Consider the following 10,044-nt stretch of genomic DNA (forward strand, 5'->3'; position numbering starts at 1 on the left):
GCAAAATCTTTTAGACCATTTAGACCATTAATCTGCATATTGTTCTGCCAACTTGTTGGAAATGAACATTGAAATAACCAAGTCAATGTTCATTGTCAGGAAAATTAATAAGAAAGGCTCATGGACTCTGCACAGAGAGAAAATTATTCCAACACAACCCTACAAATATTTGGGAAATTATCTTTCATGCGTACCCAGGAAGGCATTGTTGGGATGCTGCTTGACACTGATCCAGATAAAACCCTCTGTGTTCAAACTTAAAAACCTTTCTGGAAATCTGATCTCCTTCAGTGGGACAAGTCATTAAGTTGAATCCAGCAGGCGATTCAACATCAATGACTTTGGATGAATGAAGGTCCCGGTCTCGCCATTGTTATCTGGAGGAACAATTGGAAAACATTTTCTTAGCCTCAATTTTTGCAGTTTTGACCGGGTGCAAAATCTTTAACACCAACCAAGGATCCAGGACCTAGCAAGCACCACTTGGGGATCAGGACTTGCTCCAATAGAGGCCAGCAGAAGGGTCCAGGCCAGGTCCAATTGCAACTTTGCAACTGCTGAGAGAGAGAGGTCTCTTGAAGGTTGTTGAAGGAAGGAACAGTCTTCCTTCAGGTTCTTCAGACAGCAGGGTGGTCCTTCTTCTCATTCTTCATAGGTCCAGGAGTTTTTTGAAGAGGATACTAGGGGTTCCCCATATATGCCCAGTGGCGGCCTGTGGGTGAGAGGAAAAGTCTGCCCAATTACCTAACCAATGATATAAAAGTTTAGAGGGGTGACCGTAATCACCTTTGCATGACCTCCTCTAAACTGGTTGTGGGGCAGATCCCCCTCCAACTGTGTTTGAGGCAAAGCTGACTAAGAAGACAAAGATGCAGGCCTATTTGTGAGCAACATCTTCCAGTGATTGGGTAGGCATCATTTGAAGCTCTGGAAAGGGCTATGCATGGTGCAACAGGCAATCTTGCTAAAGAAGGAAAAACCCATCTCCACATCCAAGCCTCTTGTTCACTGTTTGGGGGCTGTACGCATCTCACCACCGAGGAGCGATTTAGCCGTCGGGTGACACTAGACACAGGCAGAAAAGCCCTTTGGCTTAGGGAGAGAAAAGTCAACATTCTAAAAATGCCATTTCTAATATAGTAACGTAAAAACAGATTTGACCATTAGGTTGATTTTAAATTACTAATACAATGAGTTCTTGAGTCATTCTGCTAGCTTCTTCGAAATTTCAAATGAAATAACTTTTTATTGGTTGTTATAGTGTACCCCTGTGTTTTCTTATAAGAGAGCTAGTGTTGCTTCAGTGAAAATGACCGGTGGTTTTTCACTGTAAGGACATGTAAAATGTTAAGTATACTATTTAAATACTATGCACTTAGCACTATAGGAATTTAGGGCCTACCTTAGCAGTGACTTATAGGTCTTAAAAAGGAAGGTTTAGGTCTTGAAGTTTCATGTAGTTCCTACAAATAAATAGAATTTGCGCGTTTAGACAACATAAACTAAGGGATTGGTGTCCAGACTGATTCCAGACACCCCCAAAGGATATGTCAGCCTTGAGACCAGCTAGCTCACAGTGTCACCATATGCCCCCTAACCTTACCAAGGAGCAAATAGTTTCTGGCAACTATCAAACATGACAACCCTTCTTCCTTCAGGGTTTGTGGAAACAGTATGGTACTTTTTGTTCAGTCAATCTTGCTCCCTTGGTCTCAGAGAAATACACAGAATAAATGACAGGGACGTTTTCAATAAGCATTTATTGAACCAGCGCCATTCTAGTATGAAACATGTGTGCTGCGACAACCAGGAGATAGAAACAGATGTGTAAGATTACAAGCACCAACAGAGTAAATAAAAGGTAGAATTCTACCATGGTGCTAAAACAGTGAATATATGCAGGCATTTAGATACATGACAGTAAGCATGCGTACTCCTAAGATGCAAACCCTACCTAAGTGTACCTAAGTGTACCTAGCATGTATGTGGGTGTAACGCCAAGATTCTCCTAGGAAAGAGCCAACCCCATAACCTGATGGTAGAGAATGAAGGACCCCATCTTGGTCTCGAGTTGGACACCACGCAAGGGATGTCAGACCACTGCCTGCTGGAGCTTCTGCAGGATGGGACCTCAATGTCTAGTGTCAGCGTGAAGCTTCTCCTCTGAGTTTTTAGTGTTGGTATGGGTCTTTTATACCATAAAGATAGTCTATGAGTGCCTTACATAATCGATGTGTTGTAAGTATCATTATGCGAGTGAGCCTAGAACAATACCTGCGATTATGCAAAGTAGTTCTTTCGCCCTAGGATGAAGATTACTAGACATTTTACACAGAATATGTTCATGCTGTTACGTACGTCATGTGCAGGGACGTTTCTAAGAATTCTCATGCATAATAAATTAGGCTAGTTTTCAAGAAACTGATCGACAGTTATTCAGCACATTGCTGGGTAAAAGATCAGTGTTAGAACTGTTATGGAGAGCAAGGTAGGCCAAATGTAGGTAAAATGTTGTATAGCTACCTAGGTACATTGGGGCACACAACAGAAGTAGGTATATTTTGCTAGCTCAAAATGGCAGTTTAAACTGCACACTTAGTCTGTTGGGGTAGGCCTGGAAATCTATATAGTGATACTTTAGTGAGTGGAACCACAAGTGCTGCAGTCCACTAGCATATTTTAATTTACAGGCCCTGGCTACATGTAGTACCATATACCAGAGACTTACTAGTAAATTAAATATGGCAATCCGGTGTATACCAATTTTAACATGTTTAGAGGCGAGCACAAGCACTTTAACACAGCTTAGCAGGTTTGAAGTGCACAGAGTCCTATGGCCAACAAAAACTGCTTCAGCAGCATAAGGCAAAAAGCTGGGGTGACCCTGCAGACAGTGCACATTCCTAACAGTGAGGTGTTTATCTAACTGACCTATGGGTCAGATTTGAAATTATTTGCCAAGGTTTCTGGTCAGTTCAATAAGTAAGCTTCAGGGGTTCAATGGAATTCTTTGTGTCTGCATTCTATGTTCTGTGTAATTGTTATCATGAGAGTTGTTGGATAGGAATATTCTTTAGGGCATTGTAAGGAATTGGGCAATTCGTGATGCGATGACCCATGCAGCAGCTATGATTTGGTGTCTTTGGATGCACCAAGATGTGTCAGTTCTGCTGGCCGCACAGTTGAGCTGACAGAGCACCTTCAGTCCCACTTCCAAGGGTGCACGAATGGAGTGGGCACCACTTGGGAGAGCAGGACTCACAGCTGGCAGAGATGGAGGAAGCCTGTTCTATTCCTGAAGCTTCTGATCAGGAGGTCAGCGATAGAGCCATTTGAGTCCTGGGTTCAAGATATGGGTCAAGTCCTTGTTACTCAGGGAGGAGGGCAACAGGGCAGCACAGTAGGGCAGCACAGCAGGAGTCATTCTTGCAGCACAGAAGCACAGCAGTCCTTCTACAGGACCAGCTATGTACTGGAGAGTTGGGTCTGAGGGTCCATTATTTATACCTGGTGCCCACTTCTAAGTAGGAGAAGGTTCTGAAGGTTTACACCCCCCTGAGGTGTCAGGCATCCTATTCTTCCCTGACCGGACCTGCCCTGACCCCAACCTGTCTGGGTACACAAGACTAGTGACAACCCCTTTGTGAGAGTGCTTAGGCAGATCCTTTGTAATGTGCAAGTGTAATAGGGAACAGCGTCTCCTCTTCATTAAGTGGGCCAAAGTGTGCCATCTGGCCAATACTTATATTTCCTTTGTCTCACTCTCTGGGAGCAATCTCAAATAGCCAACTGCAAGCTACAACTAGTCATGTGACCCAGGGACAGAATCCAGGCACCAAACGGTTGAAACAATAAAATACTAACTTTCTAAAAGTGGCATTTTCAGAATTGGAACTTAAAATCTGACTTCAAACTTAAAGAGGGCTTTCAATTACAATTATTTAGACACCACAATTGAGCTGTCACCCTGATCCCAATTGAAAGTAAAAAGGTAACCCAATGTTAAGCTCTGGGAATGGTAGGCCTTTTAGTAATGAAAAACTAATTTAGAAACTTTTCACTAATAACATATGTACACCTTGGAAGCACATCTCCAACATTTTAAGTGCACTGCATCCTGCCCTTTGAGCTGTTCAGGTCCTGCCCTAGAGGTGACTTAAATGTATTAAAAAGGAAGGTTTGGGCCTGGCAAAAGATTTATTTTTCCTGGTCGAAATGACAGTTCAAAACTCCACACAAAGACTGCAATGGCAGGCCTGAGACATGTTTAAAAAGGCTACTTAAGTGGGTGGCACAATACGTGCTGCAGGCCTACTAGTAAAATTAATTTAAGGGCATAGGTACATGCAGTACCACCTAACTATAAGTGAATTAAGCATGCAGTTGTGTGGTAGCCAGTTTTACCATGTTTAATGGAGAGAGCACAACCACGTTGGCAGTGGTTGGCTATGGTAAAGTGTGCAGAGTCCTAAAGGCCAACAAAAACAGATTAAGAAAATAGGAAGGTGAAGGTAAAAGGTTTGAGGATGACCCTGCAGAAATGGCTAAGTCCAGCATGACACCCTGCCTGCCAACATCCCTGTTATGCAGGTACACTTGTCAGTTCTATGCAAGTCCAACGGGGATCTTTTCCAATTTTTAATGGATCTGGATTAGGCTTGTTTCTGGAAGATGTTTTGTTAGAGTAGAAGGGAATGGTTTATTCTTTCGACCAATCCAGTGGCATTTGGTCTTCTTATGAAAGGAATATTAGTACCAATTAATAGTACATCAATGGTATTACCCTTTTTTGGGTTGCAGAACTAATATATTAGGTGAGGTGAGGTTCTGGCAAGCACATATTTCACAGTTTCATTGTCATGAATGTTTTCCTCATTGATGATATTGTCAGTTAAGACTATGTTGAAGTAGTAGAGTTCAATTATTTAGGCGGATTCTTTACAGTAGCTTTATAAAGACAGGTTTTCTACTTCACAGATGATATGAAAACACCAGCACTTCAAAGTAAATGATAGGTGTGGTTGTAGAGGAGCATATTCCAGTATCTTTGTGGATGAGCCACTGGGGGTCAGGATTTCAATTAATCAAGTAATATGGGAAGTGCCAGTTCCCTGTGTTGAAGAGCATGTTTAGAAAATGAGAGTTTTTGAGATTTGATATTTTGCATGCATCTGCTTGGGCCATTCGTGCATTGATGGTCATGTCCTTCAATTAAAGCATGGTGAGTCGGAGGCAGGGATTTTTGTGCAAACCTGGAGAGAGTAAATAAAGCTTTCCTAAGTCAAATGTCTTCAGACCTTCTATGCCATTTCTACCAACCATATACTGAAAGAACAAATAAAGTGTCCCGGAAGATTATTCAATTTTAAATCTCAATAAACCTTAGACCATTAATTCTAACGTGCAAACACTCGGACTCGAAACAATCAGAGGCGTAAAAGCTCTGTGAATTAGTGACAAGGTTGTTTGTTGGATTAGCGCGATGGAGTGACAAGACCCCCATCCGCTCGTAAAAAACCCCACAGAGAATAGACAGGATTCCTTACACAGCGACTCATGACGAAAGTGTAGCAACATTCCTTGATGGCGTCTGCCGACTTTAAGAACTTGGATACATACCAGAACTAAATCACAGAGCTTTTACGCGCCTGATTATTTCAAGCCTCATTAACTAAAGAGTAGAAGTACCGCCATCGGACAACAGTCTCTTACGATTAAGTCTACTCCTCAACTAGGAGCCCAAGACCGAGTCCTGAGGAGAATCCTGGAACCATTAGGGATTCAAAATGCATTGAGCTTTGAGCATGGGGGACCATTGAAAGTGTGCCAAGAGGGAATTGGTCAAATAGTATCTCTCCTCCTAGTTTTGACAACACCTGATAGTGATATTGTTTCCCCATTCTCTGATCACAGTCAGGACAGGAGACGTGTTCAATAATGAGTTAGTGTCCGCCTAGTGTTTGCATTTGATCTTAGGACTGGTCTAACTTTTGGCTTGTACATACGAGTTATTAATGTAGGTTTGTTTTCATTTGTGTTTTGTATTTTCCCCCAAAATTTGATTTTCGTCATATGTATTTACATTGTATTATGTTTTCAAATGTGATGACAATGTGTGATTCAATAATGTGTCATTCCTTTTAAAGACATGTATAATTGACTTCGAATGTCTTTTTGAAAAAAACTAAAACTAAGCTGAATAAAGCTTCTAAACGTTAGAATTAATGGTCTAAGGTTTATTGAGATTTAAAATTGAACAATCTTCCTGGACACTTTATTTGTTCTTTCAGTATACTGGTGGTCCAGTCCAGGTAGTTACAGACCCAAGCCTTGTTGGTTCCTAATATTTCTACCACCCAAACATGACCGTAAAACAAAAGAAAGGCAAGTGAATTGAAGCAAGAGGAAGAGGCATGGAAACCAAAAACACAGAAACATGGGGAAACTGGGGCAGGACTCTTCTTGGCAAGTGAAGGGAAGAGTGATGAACAGAAAAAGAGAGGAAGTGATGGCGAGAGAGAAAGATGAGGAGGAACATGAATGTGATTGGGAGACAAGCGAGAAGACGGAGAAGGATGCAGAGAAGTGCAGCATGGGAGCACTGGAGGACTAGCACGAAGAAGAGGATGGTGGGGAGGGAGATGCCTGGTCTGAGAAGTGGTGGGCACCACTGACTATTGCCCAATGTTTTGCTGCAGTCTAAGAGAACCACAGCAAACTGGGAGGTCAGTGGTGAAGAGCATCATGAAACCCTAGAGAAGAGACAAGATTATTCAAGACTGTCGTCCAAGAATCGAACGTCACAAACTCTTTGGAGAATAACAGAAGTTGTTTTTTTCTCAGTATTTGTGAAAATAATAAATTCATAATTCGAAAAAAACTAAAAGAAAGAAATGGAGGTTTTTATTGTGAAATTAGAGGATGGCCTACAAAAGTTGGTAACTGTTTAAAAAAGTTCATAGTAGCCTCTCAAGAAGCTCAAGGGACATTTGAAAAAGCTATTCAAGCTCAGTCTGAACAGGTAAATAAAATAGCGCAGACTGAAGATATGGCCATTAAAAGGCTGGCAGACATCCTTACCATCACCAGTTTTACAAAAAAGTATATTCCCGGAGAAACTCATGATTTTTTTTCAATAACTTTGAAAGAATTGTTTAAGCTGCCGCATGGTCCATAGACCATTGGGGCCAATATATGGGTCCTTTTATAACAGCAGAACTGTAAACAGCATACCAGACTGCTAATCCATGGCATTTAACTCCATATCTTGAGATTAAAAAGAGCATACTTGAAAGGTTAGGAGTGGATGATGAAACTTCTAGAATCTGTTTATGGGAAGTAAAATGGGATGGGTGAAACCTCTCAAGCATTTTTTTATCGAGTGAAAGATTTAATGGACAGATGACACAAAACTGAAACAGCCACAATAGAAGAGATACTACAGAAAACATATTAAGAGGAGTTTCTTAACTCTCTTCATACTTCTGCGCAAAGATGGTTTAAACAACATAGCAAATTTACTCTTGAAATCACAGTAGAGATTATGGCAGCCCATAATAGAACACAAGAGCACAGAGTGGGAAAAGGAGAAGTGAGGGTCAAGGAAAATAATCCCTTCAGAAAGACCATTCAAACCAGAATTGGGAAGAAAACCTGGGGAAGTATCCTCTACCATAAGTGGCATAAACCTTCCAACGCCATTGGGACCTCAGTGTTATAGTTGAGGATCATGGGGTCACATAGATCAGTTTTATTCTCAAAAGACTGAGCCCATGGTAATTAGAATGGCAAAATAACTCTGTATGTGGGAAACCAAAACACTACAGAGTTTGATCGTGCCCTTAAGGTCAATGGTGCTCCCGTCACAGCTGTTTTGCATATGAGGTGCGAAAAATCAGTTATGAAACTCCAACTAGTACAGGGTAACTCACCCCAGTTACAGGGTACATTTTAAAAATTAATTGCAAACATGGAGAGCAGCATGAATATCCTTTATTCAATATGAATGTGCAAAAAGAACAACCCTCTTCCATAACAGTCGGATTGATTTCACATCTACCAAAATCTTTGATATTGGGAATAGACAATCCTAAATTGGGGTCACTAGTACAACAGTCTTTCAAAGAGGGAGAGTAATGTTGAGGTGAAGACTCTTATACTAGAGGGGATCGGGGAGGATGTCTTGTCCCTAAATAGGAGAAAAGTAGAAATACTAAGAGACGTGATAGAGATATACATGCTTTTCCAGTGGTAGTTAATTCAGGGATATGGAAAAAAGAACAGAAGTTTCGAGGCAGCACAAAGAGAGGACCCCGTTCTGCAGAAAGCTTTGGCCAAAGTTAAAAGATAGAAAGGATTCCCTGACTTTCTCAGCAATGTCCCTATATGCTACAGGGATGGAAATTGGCACTCTAGGGTAGATTGATCTCCCAACATTCTGCAATTTACATCATGTTTCTATTGTTTCTGGTTCTCAAAAATAAAGTGATTTGTCTGGTGTACTTGGAAGACTGTGCCACCAAAAGCTGAAAGTTACAAATCTTTCCCAGAGTATTTCAAGGTCTTTCATATGTGACAAAGTTATACATTCATTAATTAAATATTATCAGCCTTAATAGAAAGTATACTGTAGTAAACCATTTAGTTTAAAAAAAGATAGCTTGAATATTTGCAGACGCCTGTCTGCAGTTTTTGCTAGGGCTTACATTAGGTGTGAACTCTGCCTACCTGCTACCATTTCAGAGTTCATGTTAAGCAAATAGGAGGTATTTCACACATGCCTGAAGGAAAGGCACACACTTTCAGTGCAACAGCAGAGATGTTCTAAAGACATCTCTTGCAGTTTTAAAATGACATTTCATTACAATGAAACATTTTATTTAATAAATTCTGATGAATGTGCAAGTAAGCTTACAAAGTGAGGGTGTGCAATGAGTAAATATTCAATCATCCAAAGTGCACAGTACTATTAGCCATGCCAGTGTGCAATATAGTAAACAAGCATGGAGCATTTTAATATGTGTTCTGTTCTCCATGTGTCATAGGCATGAAAACTGAACTGAAAAACCGGAGAGGATCCTTCTCAATATTTTGCAATTTAAAAATATGTTTCTATATTTTATGGTTCTAGAAATATGAGTCTAAATATGCAGTGCTTTTGCAAACCTCACAGCTAAATGTGAAGACTAGCCTGGAATAAATCTAATATTTAAGGCTGTTTGCTATGAACCACAAATATGTAAATTGGCACAATGAGGTGGACTAATTTCCCCTACACTCCGGAATTTAAATCATGTTTCGATCATTAATAGTTTTTGAAATATAAAGTGATCTGTATTGTGTACTTTGAAGACTTTGCCTCTAAAAGATACAGAGGTTTCCAAAACCTACTCAGAATTTTCCCTACATGGTACAAGCATACTGGTAAACACAGAAAAATTCCTTGAGTCTGGAATGCCAACCTAAACAAGAAGGAGACACTAGAGATTGTCTCAAGGTGCTTGTGGGGGAATCCCTTTGTTAGGACGAAATCCCTCACCCACCATAGGTGGCATGCTTCATCTTTGGGATTCTCCTTGTGATGGGAAAACCTAGTCCCGCCACAGGCTACAACCCCCTCTCTGCGAGGGAGGAGCTCTGGGATGTTTTAGTCCTAATTGTTAAGATGTACTAAATCCTGCAATGACAAGAAAGATGGCTGGATGGGTCGAGGGTCGAGGGTGCAGTGCGAAAAAAGATACAAACTGTGAGGGTAGTGATATTAAAACTAGCTACGATGAGCGACAGGAATTGATTATTTGACTCATTCCTGGTGCCAGGATTAAAAATAGAGCACCTGAAGTGAGAATTTATAACTGCACGTATCAGACGAAGGCAGGTGTACATATTTTAGCCTTATAGACTCATGAAGGTGTCGCAGCTTTCATCAGGACTTAAATATGCTACTGCGAGACAATAAGTGGTAAGTGATAAATAATGAAAGGGAAATACAACACCAGTAATCCTACTGACTGTGTAACTGATTTACTGGTCGAACCTGTAGAA

This window comes from Lissotriton helveticus, chromosome 2_1, assembly GCF_964261635.1.
Source record: "Lissotriton helveticus chromosome 2_1, aLisHel1.1, whole genome shotgun sequence".
NCBI lineage: Eukaryota > Metazoa > Chordata > Amphibia > Caudata > Salamandridae > Lissotriton > Lissotriton helveticus.